Consider the following 18,408-nt stretch of genomic DNA (forward strand, 5'->3'; position numbering starts at 1 on the left):
ATAATGTTTTCTTTGTACTACAAAAAGTAATCCACTAACTGAGAAAACTCCTAAATTCTAAAAACTAGTTTATCAATATTTGATGATTTAAAATTTTGAGTCTTTTTAGGGTCTTGGGCTATATATTGTAAGAAATTAACAATGCTGACAATAGCAATTGCAAACTCTACATCAATAGAACTAATTCTAATCCCAGTATCAGAATAAGAAGTGAAGTTAGCTTTCACAGAAGACCAAATATGTGTCTGAGAATCTCTAGTACTTTCAGCATCTATTGCCATGGCATATTTGGCCTCATCTAGTATTTTGTGTAGGTCTGCACCCTCAACATCAATAGCAAGGATCATATCATGCTTTTCTTTGAGACTAACTAGGGCATATTCATTCCAAGTGTTTCTAGCTTGCAGAACAATTAGATTTTCTTGTAAATGGTTCATTTTTTTAAACAACTCAGAGCATTCCTAATTGACAGTTTGAAGCTTTGATTCTTTTTGTGCAAGAGCTTCTTCTAAGAAAGCTCTATCTTCTTGATTAGATGAAATATCAAAACTTCTTGAAACATTCTTGTCAGTTATTTCATCTAAATTTCCTACTTCTGCCTGATCTAATTCAATTGAATCCATGGAAGCCAATCTCTCCATCTCAAGGAAATCATCCATCAAATCTATCTTGGACACATCATTGAGCTTCTTAGCTTTGCCAATGACCTTTTCTATTTTGATATGATCCAGCTCTGTAATCAGTGCTGAAGCCCATGACTTTGCACTAGGGTCACCATCATTCCTGTCATCAGAAATGGAAGACAAGCTTGGTGGATTGCTTGTGCTTTCATTTCTTGATCCTTCCAAATGCAACTCAAGTGCAGGTTTTCCTTGCCTTCACATCAAAGATTCCAACTATTGTTTAATAGTGGAGAGTTCGGTAGATGTTCTAGCACACATGACTCTAGGAGCCTTAAGCTTACCATTTTTCTTTGAGAGAGCATCTTTTAGCATCTTGTTCTCTTCTTCTATTGCCGACACTTTTCCTGTATGGTATTCAGTTGCTTTCTAAGAATGTTCTTTGTGTCTATCATTTAATGTGTCTACTAAAGAACGTGGTGAACCAACACCCTTACTAAGTGACTTCCTCAATTTGACATCCCAAGACTCCCTTCCAGTAGTATCTACTTCAAGTTTCATTTGAGCCAGTGTAGTAGGCCCTGGTAATCATTTTTTGAGCAGACCTCTTAGCCTCTGACACTCAGCCTCTAACTTGGTAACTTTCTTAACTGTTTCTATTTGCTGCTTGCTAACAGTCTGGGCAAATTTCTTACTAATATCCCTTTCATCAATTATTATACCCAGTTCTTTGTTAAGTGCATGAAGTTTATATTTGAGGCCAACATTCTCACTTTCTAACATCTCAAGTTTAGTTTGAAGAACTTTAGCCTCAGACTCAACTTAGTTTCTGGCTTCTTGCAAATCAAATAATGCTTTTGAATTTTCTTGAAGAGATGTGGAAGTTGCATTACTTATTGCTTCTGCCTCAATGGAATGATCTAATTTCAAAGATACCCTTCCTTGTGTTTCTTTCAAAATTTAATTGTATCTTTCTTGCTAGATGTACGTGCCTTCAATGGACAAATACACAGAAACATTGTGTCAACTGTAAATTTGGATTGCAAATTGGATCTCAAGGCTATAGCTCTTTAGGCTAGGAATGCTGAGTACAATCCCAAGGTAAGTCGCTTGGATACTATTTCTATTTTCTGTAAAAGTGTTATCACTTTACTGTTCATGGTCGCTCAGAATTAAATCTCTCTCCATAAAGCAACACACAAGCAAGAGATGCATAACTACAATAGTATATTGTATAAAGGATTTGCAAATTTAAAAATTACTAGAAAATGCTTGTGGAAGGAAATTGTAATAAAAGCATTTCTATCAACTTTGTGTTCTCCAATACGGATAAGATTGAAAACTAAGAAAAGATGACAACTAAAAGAATAAAGAATATTCCTAAAGTCTATCGTAACAGCTTAGTTGACCATTATAGATTTATAACTAAAATTGCAATATTATTTTACTAATGGGTATGAGAATAAAAAGTCCCCTTCCCATTGTGCCTAGCTTGTAAAATGATTAGGACATCCCCAACCTAATGCCCTCAGATAGTAATATCTGTAAAATTAGAGTTACACATTTCATATATGTAAAAACTGACAGCTACTACCATATTCTGAAAAAAGCTTAGTATTGAAACATAATTATTGTGGGCTTACAAAATATGCAAGGCCCCACGTAGACACCAATCATTAATAAAGAAAGCTATGTGTGGCCCCATTGTCTATAAGAACAATGATGCCCTGTCCCAGCAAGACTCTGCGAACTTTGAGAGAGTATGGAACTTGTCCCTTGGGTGGTCTTCAAAGTATAGCCAAAATGTTGTAGTTAGTTCCTCCTCTCACTATTTCAGGTTCTTATTCTTCTTTATGAGATTTAGCTCTTTTGTCTCAGGCTCATCATCATAGGCAGCCTCAATATAATATGGATTTAATAACTGGGTTACCATAACTCCCAAAACTCGAAGCACAATAGACTTACTTCTCAATTCAATAGTGAAATTCACATACCCTTTTATTATAGCATTAGATTCTACACTTCTTTTTAAAATTAACATTGTATTGATTCAAAAGAGGTGCTCCAGAAATGAATTTGTTCCTTGGCTCTAAAGATTCCAAATCTAGGGACTTTTTGACTACATCTAAAATTACACAGTTAAATCCTGATATTCATATGAACTGTAGATAAGTTGAAAAGTTGAGTCTTAAATTTATCAAGTTAGTTTTAATCAATAGGTTTTTAATTGTGGCTATTTTTAAATTCAGATAGCTATATGTATCTTTAGAAGGAAGCAAAATGATTTTGATGTTATCGACCAACATTAATGGCAACTATAAGGCAAAATTTATGTTCGGTCCAATTTATTTGCAAGTATATTTTCCTGCGTAGAAAGACCATGCTTGACAATATGAACCCAGAACAAAATAATGAGACAATGGCTACATTGTGGGCTCAGTTTGGAAGAAAACCTGATAAATGTTATTGTCCTTGCAAAAAGTGTAAGGGCTTAAAGAATTGAAGAATTCTAATCATAATAGCTCAGAGTCATTGTAGGCAATATGGTCATGTTGAAGGAGGCCATGATTTTTGTCCATTGCTAAATGTGGATTTCATACTAGAGGAACATGGAGGTGTGAATATCCAAGCTGAGGATAACACTCCTATGGAAGAAGATGATAATGTGCCAAAGGACATGATTGAAGAAGATGGTATTGGGGCAGGTGATGAAGAGGCTCACAATGATGGTACTAGCGAATTTGATAATAATGATGAAGATGGTCTTGATATACCTTTACTTGAGAAGGCACACAAGCCATTAAACAAAGGCTCCCAAACAACTCTACTGTCGACTATAGTGTTGTTGGTGAACTTAAAGGTTATGAATAGTATATATAATGTAGCAATGTCATGTATGCTAAGGTATGTCATTTTTGTCATCTTCAATGTTAGCATACAATTACTATTCATTATATTAATAATGCATATTTGTTGTTGTAGGTTGATTAGTGAGTTTTTGTTACCACCATAAAAAAAGTTTCCTTGTTTGTACCGAGAATTATCTAACATTATGGATCAAATTGGAATGAAGTATCAAACAATACATGCATGTCCCAATGATCACATTCTATATCATAAACAACATGAATCTATAATAGAATGCCTTGATTGTCATGTTAGTAGATATCAATAAGATTGAATAACAAAAAAAGTGCCTCACAAGGTTTTTCGGTACATTCCCATTATTCCACGTCTTGAACGGTTATTCAAGTGTGCTAGCTTGGCACAATTTATGGATTACCATGCACGTAATAGAAGTCAGGATGACATTATGTGAATGCCTACTGATGGTTTTGCATTTAAAGATATAGAAGAAACATGGTCACACTTTAAAAAAGAACTTCGTAATCTAAAATTTTCATTGGTGGCGGACGGTGTCAATCCATATGGAGATATGAGATATGTTTACTTAGTATGGCCTATTTTTGTTATTAACAATAACATTCCTCCTTGGATGTCCATAAAGAGGGAGCGCATAATGTTGTCAATGATTGTGCCAGGTATTTTTTTATTTTATAGTTATCTAAATTAATTTCTAAATAGTGCATGAAAATGGTTATAATAATTACGTAATGTTTACGTTCATTCAATTGCTAGGTAAATACCAACTTAAAGATATGAACGTGTATATTGAGCCCCTAATTGATGAGTTGTTGAAGTTATGGAGTGGCATCACTATGTATGACATCTCTAGACTGATAGGACATCAACAATTTCAATTCCATGCAATGCTTGTATGGATAATACATGATGCCCCTAGGAAAACTCATTTTTTGTGGTATGTTATATTGTTAAGATCACCTATTTTTGGTCTATTATAGTGCTTACACATTACTATCAAATGCTTAAGTTGTGCATGATAATTGTACATGATCCAATTATACATGATCTTTTAGGTCTTCAAACAAAGGAAAAATTTGCATGTCCAATTTGTGGTCCGAAGATGAAATGTCGTCATTCGAGAAGTTTAGGAAAGTAGGTGTTTGATGAGTTTAGACACTTTCTCCACAATAATCACAGGTATCGAATTGCCGAAAAACATCTTTTCAATGGAAAAGAAGAGACATCATCAAGGCCATGAAGAATGACACCTCATTTATGGAAGTTGGAATACGATTGACTAAATCGTCGAGGTAATGTCCAATTTTTCGTCCGAAGTTTACAATTTGTATTTTGATATTGTCTTATATTTACTAATGCTGTAATTGATGCTCGTGAAGGTTGTCAAGGCATCAATGACCAACTTCCTAGAGGAATGAAAAGTTATCCTACTCAATTTAGTAGGCTACCATACTACAAGGATCTCCCAATTGCACATTTGTTTGATGCTATGCATATTGGAAAGAATGTAACAGAGACACTATGGAAAATGTTGGATGGAAAGCGTGATAGAGAACAAATTGCTAAAATTTGTACTGACATTCAAGAATCCAATCATGCACTAAAAGTTTTCATTGAATCAAATAGAAATGGAGATCGCATAAATACAAGTGCCCTTCCTTGGTTATTAACGAAGTAACAAAGTGATGCATTAAAAGAAGTCATAAAAAAAACAAAAATTTCAACAGGATTTGCTGCAAATATAAGCACTCTTCTATCAAAGAAATGTGATTTTGGGCCAGGGTTGAAAACACATGATTGGCATACCTTCCTCAAGGTAAGTCATGTTTTCTATTTATAGTATATTTGTAAGATTTAATGTAATACCAATTGCATTATTTAATAATATATTAAAATGATCATTTTTTAATGATTGCAGTTCATCCTACCTCTATTCCTTCCACAACAGTTTGACAACAATATTAAACAAGTTATATATGATCTTGGAAAATACACGAGGTTAGAAAAGTGTTTTTTCTTAGATTTGTAGCTTTTTATCTGAAATCTATTGTATAATTTTATTTGAAATCTCCTTTATGTGTTTTTGCTTGTTGAATCTCTTTTAGGTGGTTATCATCTAAAAAAATTGATAAAAAATATATAAAATATTGGAAGAGAAAAATTTCACAGCTTATGTGTGAAATGCAAAAGTGTTTACCTCCAACATTTTTCAATGCTCAAGAACACTACCTCATACATCAAGTTGAGGAGATTGAATTATGTGGACCTGTACAAGCTAGATCAATGTGGATGGTTTAGAGGCACTTGAAATTTATGAAGGGCTTGGTTTGACAAAGAGCACATCCTGAGGATTCTATGATAGAAGGATATATGATATACTAGACCATGGTGTATATCAGTGAATATCTTCCAAATTTTGCAGCAGGTATCCATGTAGATCACATTTGGGATCCCAATTGTAATGAAAAATTCAAAGGGGAGTACCTGACAAGGAAAGGTAGATTGAGGAGGGTGAGAGGTAATTATAAGTTTTTTTTTGTAATTTAACAATTCTTATCCATCATCAATATATATAAGTTGTTTCTATCTGGTGTAATTGTCTTCTTTATAGTTGGTCGTGAGTGGGGTGCACTACATTTGTATATTGCAAACAATCTTGATTGGATAACAGTATGGATTGAACAATCTCAAGAAAATGGTCGCTCATTAACATGGGATTGTGTTGCATCATTGGTTAAAGAAGCTCATTGTAATGGAGATCCCAATGTTACGCCAATGGTACTTGATCTAATATATGGCTTAAGAGATACAAAGGTATGCATAAGATTACTAATCATGAGACATAAGTTTAATATCAACTCATAGATCAATGAGAAGATTCTTGACATGTTTGAATAATTGCAGGTCAAACACCACAAAGCTATGTACTACCATGGCTATAAATTTTGCACAAAAAAGTTAAATGAAACGAAGAAAACGTGTGATTCTAGGATAAGTGTTGTCTTCGCGGTCACCAATATTTCATCTAGAACTAACATACATCCTCAACAATATGAAAATTGATACTATGGCATTTTGGATGATATACTTCAGTGCGACTATAATCCATTCAAAATAGTTCTATTTGTTGTCAAATGGTTTAGGTTACGACTAAATCTAAATGATCTCGATAGGACTGTTATTGAACACGATAGTGGATTTACTATGATTAATACAATGTCATTTGAGCCAGTCGGAGATGAGCCCTATGTTCTTTCAAGCCAATGGAAGCAAGTGTTTTACTTTGGTGTTCCACACAAACCAGGTTGATAATTTGTTGTTAGACATGACCCAAGAGGAAGGCCGGTAAAGTATAATGTGATCGAAGAAGAAGATATTGAAGAAACACAAGAGGAAGTAAATGATTATTAGGAATGACAGTTACCCAGTGACGAAGAAGAAGAAGATGGTGATGATTTTGGTCATGCTAATGATAATGGTGATAATGATGATGATGATGCTGATGACAATCATGATCATGGTGATGAAGATGGTGATGATCATCGCGATGATGGTCATGATGATGATAGTGATCAAGAGGATGATGATGATGATGATGATGAAGATGGTGGTGGTGACGATGACGATCAAAGTGACAAGTATGATGATGGTGATGATGATGATGATGATGACGACATGGATGAAGATCATGATGATCAATGAAATGTCCAGGTAGGATCAATGTCAACTATCATGGAGTCTTGTATGACTAAATATTTATTTCCAAACCATATGTGCACATATAAACATTAAGTAGAACATGCCAAATATTTTTTTAGATATAAACATTAGTTATGCTAAATTTTTAACTTAAGACAAATGATTTACATATAAAATCTACTTTATTATTAATATTTTTTTGGGTAAGTCTATTACTTTAATTTCGCTGCTGATTTCTAAGACTTACTAATTTTTTTCACAGGGTGATATGGATGCACCATCTCAGACACCTTCAATAGAGGTAAACATTAATTATTGAAAATTTTAATGTTAATATAGAAACAAATGTCATATTATTATGTTCTTTTCTTTATGGCTTTGGAGTTATTTTGATGAAAGTATACAAATATTTGATATCACAAATGATAGGAAAAAGCTACAATGATTGCTGATCAAATGCAATCTAAAATATGGGTGTCATATCTACATGACATTGGCCTTAGTATTGACCATGTATTCATCACCCAAAAAATTACGCAAAGATACACTGATGAACTTGTTAACATTATCATCAAGGGTGACAAAAGTGAGGAGAAAGAGGCACTGAGAATAGAATAGGATCGTAGAATCCAATCTTTGAAGGTAAGCAGTAATTTGACTAAAGTAGTAATAGAAGTTCAATAGATATTAATATTTTATAGTATCTTATGGATCATGATCTCTAATTTTATGTGTTCTTGTATAGACATATGTGCCAGTTGTGACATCACATGGTGAACATGGTCAGGGTTGTTGCGTAGTACCTTCGTGTAAGTAACACTTTGTTTGTTTTGATCAACATTATAACACTTACCTTTTTTTTTGTGGATGTTTCTCGCTAGTATCCCATTTGATCTTTATCCATTGCAAATGTCTTTGCTAACAATATTCTATTCTTCAGCTCATGATGAAGTGCAGACTCCTCCTTCGGTTGGGGGTCCACTATTGTCTGCTACATTATCAGCAACAAGGACCATGCAAACATCATTGTCTATGCCCACTAGAACTGGTAAAACCTTGTTTTTCTATATTTTGTAATGTCTTTCTACAAGTTGATGAACAACAAAGTAGCATATCAATGCTTAAATGATGTCTACAGAAGCCTGCATACACACAAACACATGCATACACATACCACGCATACATACATACATACATATATATCTACCCACACATAAAGAGATATGGACATAGGCAGGGAGGTAGACCAACAGAGAGCAGTACTAAAATTGTCATTTAATTGTTATGATGTTTCAGTTGATAGACCAATAGAGAGTAGTACTATTGAAGTTGATCCATTTCCTGGAGTAGTTCGTGTGATTAGTACTGGTTCGTATGAAGGGCAATTGTTGTTGAATAAGAAAACTATATTTTTATTAAAAGAATGAAAGCTTCCAGGTGCTTTAAAATTGATATTATTTAAAGTGTAAATTTAGTTTACTTTTACATTACTCATTTTGGACTGATAAATCCTTTATGTTTTTGTAGGTAATAATGCTTTCTTTGAACATCTTTTTCATATGACATTGAGACTATTTGGACCCACCATACGTAAAAGGTACGTAGTTTCATATCATTGCTACATAATTTTTCTTTTCTTCCATTTATTGTAATATATTAAAGTTATTGATCTAACAATCTATTTGTTTTTAAAAAAGTGAAATTTACAAGCTGTGGAATTAAAAAATCAGTTGATTGCATCTATTGAGGAGAAATTTGTGAAAAACATTTTTGACATTGGCCTACTTCTGAAAAGAGCAGCAAAGTATATAAAGACTCTAAGGGATAAATATAGAAGGGCTCTTTAGGATAACCCAAAGTACAATCGTCCTCCTATGATTCCATTGATGGAGTGGAATGAAATAATAGACAATGCAAAGGAGAAAAGGCTATGTGAAGATAGAGATAATGAAGCAGCACAGGGCAAAAAGAGGTATGCCATTATAGTATTAAGTACATTGTAACCATGCACTAATTATTGATATTTGTAAATATATAATCTAAGATGTTTAAAATTGTTCATAGATTGCAGGACACATCCGTGGCTACAAAAGCAAGAGTAGAAAAGGTTGGCCAACACAAACTTGGCTCTGGTGGCTATATGAATCTCCAGTCTCGACTTGTAGGTAGAGCAATGGATTTTTTAATTTATTTTTAATATAATTTTGCAAACAATTTTGTTTAATGAAACCATACATGGAAAACTGATGTTATCAAGCAAAAAACACAGGGCGCAGATTTCAATGTGGAGGTCACAGATGAAGATATAAAAATTGCCTTGAAGGAAGGCTATAAAGTTGTGGTTGCATGCCTACATGAAGAATCTGTAAGCCTTGCCCAAGAATTCAGTGCACCAAATGATATGCATTATAGTGGTGGAGGTATTAATTTTCTATTGGAAATTAATTATGCAATTATGAATACAATTTAACATCTTCAATTGGAATTTGACATGTATCCTTTTTTTGAATATTTCAGAGCATGTTGAACATCATGTTGAAGGAGTGGACCATGTTCCAAGTGTTCAACATGTTGACATGATGGTAGATCAAAATGTTAATGTACATGATGTGGTATTTTTAGGTAAGAAAAATGCCTTTTATGTTGTACTCGTACTTAATTACAAACTTGTAATAGTTAGAAAAAAGAAAGAGTATGCCAATTTATCCCATTCACTTGTTCTTGCAACAGAGCCCCCTTTAGTGCATCAACCTCCTGCTCTTCCAAAGAGAAGGAGCCATCACAATTTGACATTACATGTACCATAAGAGGAGGAGAATGATGCAAATATGGATGCTTCTATGAGTGCTTTTCTTAAGACAACTCAGAAAAATAAAAAATAAATAAATGATGTTTTAAAAATCTTCTTTGACAAACCTTGTTGGATAATGAAAGAATTTTGTTTTAAGTAATTATGTATGAATGATGTGTATTAATATAGATTTGCATTTTATGTTAATGAATATTGTTATGTGTTAATAAAGTTTTGATTAGTATTGTGTATTAATGAATTTTATATCATATTAATGAATGTTATGTGATTGTATTGATTGAATGTTATAGTTCATAAATGGATGAATGAATGAATAAAGTATGTAATTAGATGATAATGGGTACTTTAGATTGATGTTAGGGGGAGGGGGGTGAGGCCAGATGAGCTTCCACCTTCACATGGTTGGCCTTGTTAAGTAGAGAATATTATAGTAGTCTTGAAACCAAGTAAAGCTCAAACTAACATAAAATGGACACTTTGCATGTCGTAGGTCTAAAATGATCCATAACTACTGTTGTCCATAACATACAATGCAAATGTGATATGGAATTTATGTGTTGCTACCTACAATGTTTGATATTTGATCATTTTGTTCCCTTTATATATTTACCAATTTTTTTTGCCCTCAGCAATAGTTGTCAATAATGATATTCTGAACTATGCATTAAGTGACTTAAATGACCATTATGGGTAAATACTACAATATCATTCTAATAGAAATGGTTGATCAAAGATTCATCTCCATCTTTGGGGAAGAATGTTGATAGGATTGCTGAAAATGGTACATGCTTGCTTGTGAGTGAGCTAACTACTACATTTGACCTCATTTTTCTACCAAAATTTTCGACCATCAACTAAAAAAGTTTAAGTTGGTCGGAATATAGAAGACAAAAATTTCTTTTTTTTTTTACATCTAAGCCCTGTATTGGTCAAAATTTTGACCAACACATATAGGGCGAAGTGTGTTGGTCAAAATTTTGACCAACATGAGGCTTAGATGTAAAAACCAAAAACATTTCTTGTTTGTTATTTTTTGCGCGCACGGGATCATTCACATTTTGTTGGAGTTGGGCACCATCACTAGACAAAAAACTGATGCTCTGCCCTTGCTTTCTCACGGCTTGACAGGGATAGTAGCAATTTCTTAGATATATCAAGGGTGAAAGATTACTCTTGTCACTGGATATCTATAGATTAAAAGAGGGTTTATATCAGCACAGATTGCCAGTTATCATGCAAATGCAAGGAGGTTTAAGAAATTAAAAACTGTCGTAGAGTTGAATCAATACTAAGTCATCCAATAAGGTAAAGATGTTTGGAGTACACTAAAGTAGAGAACTTGGTTTGAAGCTAAATCTCTCACAAGTAGCTGGTATTGATGCCAATGTAGTTTCTTAGTTTTGTTGAGATTGATATCATTTTAATTTGTGATCCTTTGTTTTCTTTGTATTCACAACAAAAACAAGAAAGGCTTCACAAGATAGAGGAGAAAAGAATATATTTACAATTATATGATGCCATGGAAGCACTTATTCACATCTATAGAGATGGCTGTCGCACAATAGGACCCCACGACAAAGACCTAGATGATACTATGGGACCCTACAATTTCCCAGCATGCAAAGGCCTTAAATCTTTAGTTAGACATTTTGTTGGGTGCAAGACATGAGTCCTTGGTGGATGTGTTTACTGTAAAAGAATGTGGAAACTTCTTGAACTTCATTCAAGAATGTGTTATGAGCCAGATGTCTGCAAGGTTCCTCTATGCAAGTACAGATGGGGCTTTTGTTATTAAATGTACAATTGGTATTATTACATTTTCTAGAAGCATATTTATTTTTGTTATAGATGATCAGAGTATATCTTCATGTAGGCATTTTAAAGAAAAAGTGAAACAGCAAAGCAAGAAGGATGAAGTGAAATGGAAGGTGTTGGTGAGAAAAGTACATGCAGCTAAAAGAGTTGTCAATGCCTTTTCATCAACTGCCACTGTATAAAGATCAGATTTCTTACAACACTATACTAGTTTCTTGTATTATAATTTTTTTACCAATTTAGGTTTTGGCTTCATATGAGTCTTTTCTGATTTTACAATGTGCCAAATTGAGTTAAATATTGCCTACTGACTCAAAAGATGTAGAGATAGTATCTTGGCTATCTTGGAGTGTCTTGTGCTAATAAAAGTTGGATGGCATTATGAGAGGCTATTTTTATCTAATACTTCATTTCTTATAGTTTGTAGCAATTTATTATCATATATTCAATCAGAAGAAACCATTCATCAGAGAACTGTACAATTTTATTTTGGTTGTTCATGTTTGAATGTCAAGCTCTAAAAGTTTCTGCACTTAACAGGTGGTACTGAAACAAATACCCTGAATGTCCATGGGCACTATGGATGACAATGGTTTACATTGTTTGTTATGCATTATAAGAGTTGATGATGATAATATTAGTCCTATAAGTAGTCCTATCAATAAAACACTAACACGGTTGATCCTTATACATTGCACCTAAGCTAAGAACAGGTGGCCAACATATTTGCATTAATTTTTAGTTTATTATAGCATGGTGCTTAAACCATCATGCTCCAGATCCAAGAGCATTTTGATTGAGCCTTCCTTCTGCTTGGTTCAAACCCACCTTAAGGTCTAAAATTTTATTCTAGCTTATAGAAAGCAATCATTTAGCCCTTTTGGCTCACACTTATTATTGATAGGTACATGGGTTGTACATCTTGGGCTTGGATTGCAACTTATACTTTAGTGGTCAATTGGACTCTTTGTAATAGTGCGATGTTTCCTTAATTGGAGTCACTTTAATGTAGAGATTGTATCTAAGCTGGGTAGTAGTTTCTCATTGGGACCATTTGTTGTTTTCTTGGTGAGTTGTGCAACAATCTTTGCATATTTTTCCTCTCATTTTCAAATTTATGCGCAAATAAGAATTATAATATTTCCCATTGAAGTGATAATGAGTTATGTAAAATAATCCTTTTATCATGTAGTGTTCAGCTTTTCAATTGGGTCATTTTATAGGGTTCATGCACTATTTTGTTTATGATTGAAATGCTTCCTCTTGGAAAACTTTTCTTCTTCCATGTTTTACTCATAAGAAAGGTTGATAATCTTGTCAAAAGTTTGATTTGAAATATTGATATTTTCTGTATTCAACTTTTTGGTATTCCTTCTATTATATGATGAATGTATTTTATGCTTATTTCCTTTGGTTGAAATGCCAATAATAGGGTGTCAGCACATATGATTACATTGTTGCAATGAGGGAGCAAGAGCAGCAAAATATGGGAGGAGCACAAAGCCCACCAATGTCAATGACAAGTTCAGTGTCAAGATTGAGTCATTCAAATTCTATGAGTGCATTACACCATGGGTCCTGGTGCACTCCACCATGCCTTTTTGTAGAGGACCAGGTCTGAATCTACAATATTTGAGACAAATACAATGTGCACACGTTATTCATATTTTATGTCAACAGATCTATATAACTTACTACACCAGTGGAAATTCTTTAGCTGAGAAGAATGTGTCTATTTTTAACAAAAAACTAATGCATGTGGAGATCACATGGGAATTGGTTTCTACTTGATTGTAGATTCCACTCCCACTAGTGGATGAGGAAAAAAAGGTGATTGAGGATGTGGATAAAGATATACATTATGCAATTGATGTGTCAATTGTAAGAATTATGAAGAGTAGAAAAGTTTTAGCACACCAACAACTTGTTATGGAGTGCATTGAGCAACTTGGATGGATTTTCAAGGTGAATTTCCTAATTGGATGCTAGATACTTTTGTTTGCATCACTAGTACTTTAGATTTTCTTTCTACTTTCCCACAATGAATGGGTTTATACTTGTGTGAATTTGTAAAAAGTGGTCTTTTCTTTTTTCAGTAGATTGTCCTTTATCCATAAGAAAATGATATACCTGGATAAGTAGGCATATTGATATATCTTCATAGGCATATTGGTAACTGTTTGATGTAATTTTTCCTCTTTGTAGTGTGTAGCTTATGTTTGTGGTCCTAATGTGATCATATTTGGCATGGTGGTTCTTTGGAAAGGGAGGAGATCCTGGCAGCGGCAAGCCCAAACTTTAGATTGTTGTTCCTTCTACGGCTTTTGGTGGAGCATTAATAAGTTTTGTACTGTGCCTAGTAGAGTTGATAAAGGTAACAAGAACTAGACTTTGTATCTATTATATGTATATAAATTGAACTCTAGACTCCATACCATTGACTATTTGTTGTTTTGTAGTGTAGATTGCAAGTTCAGGAGAATGACAACAGGCAACTGAAAAAGCATCAATAGAGATATGCTGGGCCTCTGGACTGTGCACTGCAAACTCTTAGAAATGAAAGGGTAAGGTGTTAAATTCTTGTTACTATTTAGTATGTAGTTGTAGACATGCAATATAAATGCTTCACGTGGTATCCTTCATTATACAAGATACTCTTTGATTGTTTCATTGGTGCATAATTTTCCAGGTACAAGGTTTGTTTCATGGTGGCCTAACTACATTTTTTAGGGAGTCTATTGGAAACACAATTTTCTTTAGTACTTATGAATTGAATCGTTATCATGTACTTTCACTTATTAGTATGCATGATAAGGTGAATCCCCAAATGAATTCCCAGTCTTCTTGATTTGTTAGAGTAGATTTAACTATGGATTGTAGAGCACATGGAGAGCTTGCCTGCTTATTTAGAGTTTTGTTTCTCATCCTTTTCCCAAAGGGATGTCTGCCTCTGCTGCTTTGTTAAATACATCAGAAAGGATTTCACAATGTTCCTTGTAAACTTTTTCTAAATCTAAATTGGATGAATCTTGACGAGTCATGAATTCTCCTTCCAAATTAATTGATTATGAATCACCATCATTCCTATTTTTCAGGCTTGCACTAGATTGACTGCTACATATAATGGTGCTCTCATGTTCTCGCTGCAATGCTCTTTCACAAATTACCCTACAATTGCAAAGTCAATTTATATCATAGATAAGCTATATACAAGCTAAAAGTTAGTAATCATTACACCTACATGCAGAATATCAATTAAATATCATCAAGGTGCCTCGGTGTACATAGCCTATAAGAGGGAGATATCTCATTAGCTAAGAAGAATGTGTTTGCACATTTTTCAAATGCCTGAACTTAACTAAAAACATGTTATGGGGAACCAAATCAAACTATTTCACATCTACCTCAACTCTTGCTGCTTCTTCAAACGAATGGATGAAGCAGACTCCCATTCTAAGTATTTTTCTTTTGCAAGTTCCTGCCAGATTTCTTCCACCATATAACTTGATGGGTTCACCCCTCTCCCAAGCTCCAATGCCTATTCATATTTAGAAAGAATAAATCTCCATTTAATATTCAAAAAAATAGATTCTCTAATGTCCCCTTTTAATATAATTAAGGGATTAAGATTAAGTTGTTGAAAATTAAATAGATTAAAAGACATGTAGTTTTACTTTTCATTCAGACATATTCATAAAAGACATGCTATCTAATGTTGATTTTATAGCAGAAATGGCATAATATAAAGAACAAATAACTCAAAACACAAAATATAGCTTGCCTCTTTTATTAGAGTAGATTTACTTGTGGGGTGTAGAGCACATGGAGGGCTTGGCTGCTTATTTAGAGTTTTGTTTCTCATCCTTTTCTTGAATATCATATCAAAGAAAATACAAAGAGCTCGCACAAGTTTGTATGATTCTCTTTCTAATTTTGGTAGATAGAAAACTATTATGGCTTGAGACTATGTTCAACATAATTTACAACCTCAACAAGAGTTGGAACCCCAGTTTTATACATATGCGGCATTGGTTGCAATAACAAGAATGTCACTACATCATCTAGATATATTCAACAAATCAATATGCATATCCTGCAATATTGGCTTGCCATTAGATGACATTTCATGGAGGCAATCAATAAAACAGTTCAAATGCCTTACCTATGATTCCACATTTTGCATGCATGTCTACCAGGGTAGTTGCAACTTAAACAAATATATTCTCTCAATATATCTATTTTGTGCATATCCAACAACCATGGCTTTTGATGACCACATTACATTCAGGCATCCTATCAAATAGTTCACATGACTTATCTATGCTTCCATTTTGCAAGCATGTCTCCCAAGACAAATGCTATTACTTCATCTACACCACTTGAAAAAATCCTTTATGCTTTGGTGGATGCCTATAGCTTATCCCAAAGTTCTCATTCAACAATTATGAGATGATCAATCAAGAGGAAACAGTTGAGAGCTTAGAGTGACACAATTTTTAGACGATCATATGAAATGAAATGGGTGTGCGAGTAGAAAGAAACTAGAAAGACATTGTGTACAGATGAAGGCATGAAATGGATGGTTTTATTGATCTCTTTTTATACTATGAAAAAATATGTTAGGAACCTGTGTGTTCCTTCTGTTTATTTTGTTAGAGTAGAGTTGTTGGACGCATATGCTTTGTAAGTCGTCCTGTGAGTTTATTTTATTATCCCACATGCATAGGTAGTATTACTTTTCTAGATCGTACCCAGTATATAAGAATAGGTTGAGGCCCTTGATGGGCACGAACGAATTTATTGTATTGAGCTTGCTCAAAGGAGGTTACCCCCTCGAAGTGGCCTGCGATCAGTAGATTTATTCTGAGTTCTGCTATCACTTTGTATTCTGTTATTTCGAGCATTCTCACGACATTGCTATAAGGAGGTTCTTCTCATCTGGTATCAGAGCACTCTCTTGGGCTCGCTGGGTGGAAATTACATCAAATTTTTTTTCTGTCGTGGCCTTCAGGTTCCTCTCACTTCTAATATCTCTTGTTATTGCAATAACTCTTTTCAGTTGTTCTGTCTGTGAGTGAATTTTTCTAAGTCGACTGTTCAGAAAAAAAAAAAAAAAAAAAAAAGAGTAAAAATTATTCTGTTTTTTAGTCGTAGCTTCCTTGTTTGCTTTCTGTTTCTGCTCATACTTCCGCAGAACGTCTGCAATATCATTTCGCATACTTCCTTCCTTGGCGACCCAACCCCAAATTTTACATATCAAAGCCCTAAATCCCTCATTTATCTAATTTTAGGGTTTGCCCTATCTTTTTCACCTCTCATCCAATCGCCACCAAACTGAGCCACAAGATTCAATTCCTCATTTTGCTCCCTTATCCCTCTTGGACTGTTCGCCTCATTTCGCCTCCCTACCCTTGAAACCCTCATTTTTCTTTTCCCTTGTCCCCAGATAGTCTCCCACCACCCGTCGAACACCCATTTCCTATATGAGTTTTACCCAAATCCAAGTTTGCCGTAACTGCTCAGGAAACAGTGGATGCTGAGGTTGAGCCTCACCAGCCTGAACCTCCTTCCCCAGAAGCTCCACCAGAGATATCTGTCCATGCTTTGGCAGGAGTCACTACTCCACAAACCATGCGGGTCCAGGGTTTCTTCAAGAAGATCCCTCTTACTATACTCATTGATTCTGGTAGCACTCATAACTTCATTGATCCACGAATAGCCAAACAGGCTGATTGCTTTATCCATCCCTGCTCTAGCTTTGAAGTCATGATTGCCAATGGGGGCACTTTACCTTGTAAAGGGAAATGTCGCAATGTGCGTCTCTCTATTGGAGATTATAACATGCGTTCTGACATGTTTGCCTTACCCTTAGGTGACTGTGATGTGGTTTTGGGTGCCCAATGGTTACGCACTCTTGGCCCCATTCTCTGGGATTTTGCTGAACTTTGGATGCAGTTTTCAGCCGAGGGGCACCAACACACTTTGAAAGGCTTACAACCAGGGTCTCTCAGCATCATCAGTTCACACCGTATGGAAAAACTTCTTAAGAAGAATTCACATGGTGTCATCGCTCAGCTCCATTCCATTCAGATGCAGCCATCAGCAGTCTCTAGCACTCCTGCCGATCTCCAACACATTTTGGACAAGTATTCTGGTATATTTGCTGAACCTGTGGGATTACCTCCTTCTCGTCCAGAGGACCACCATATTCAGCTCCTTCCTGGCAGTGTTCCGCCCAACATCAGGCCCTACCGCTACCCATTTCATCAGAAGACCGAAATCGAGATACTTGTCCGTGACTTACTGAAGCAAGGTATTATTCGCCCTAGTACCAGTTCCTTTTCTTCTCCAGTTCTGCTTGTTCGCAAAAAAGATGGGTCATGGCGACTCTGCATTGATTTCCGAGCACTTAATCATCTCACTATAAAGGACAAGTTTCCCATTCCAGTTGTTGATGAACTTCTTGATGAACTTCATGGGGCTCATTTTTTCTCCAAGTTAGATCTTCGTTCTGGGTATCATCAAATTCGGGTTAATGAGGAGGATATACCTAAAACTGCCTTCCGCACACATGATGGT

Source organism: Cupressus sempervirens, chromosome 7 (genome assembly GCF_028749045.1).
Source record: "Cupressus sempervirens isolate cs-2001-9-10 chromosome 7, ASM2874904v1, whole genome shotgun sequence".
Taxonomy (NCBI): Eukaryota; Viridiplantae; Streptophyta; class Pinopsida; order Cupressales; family Cupressaceae; genus Cupressus; species Cupressus sempervirens.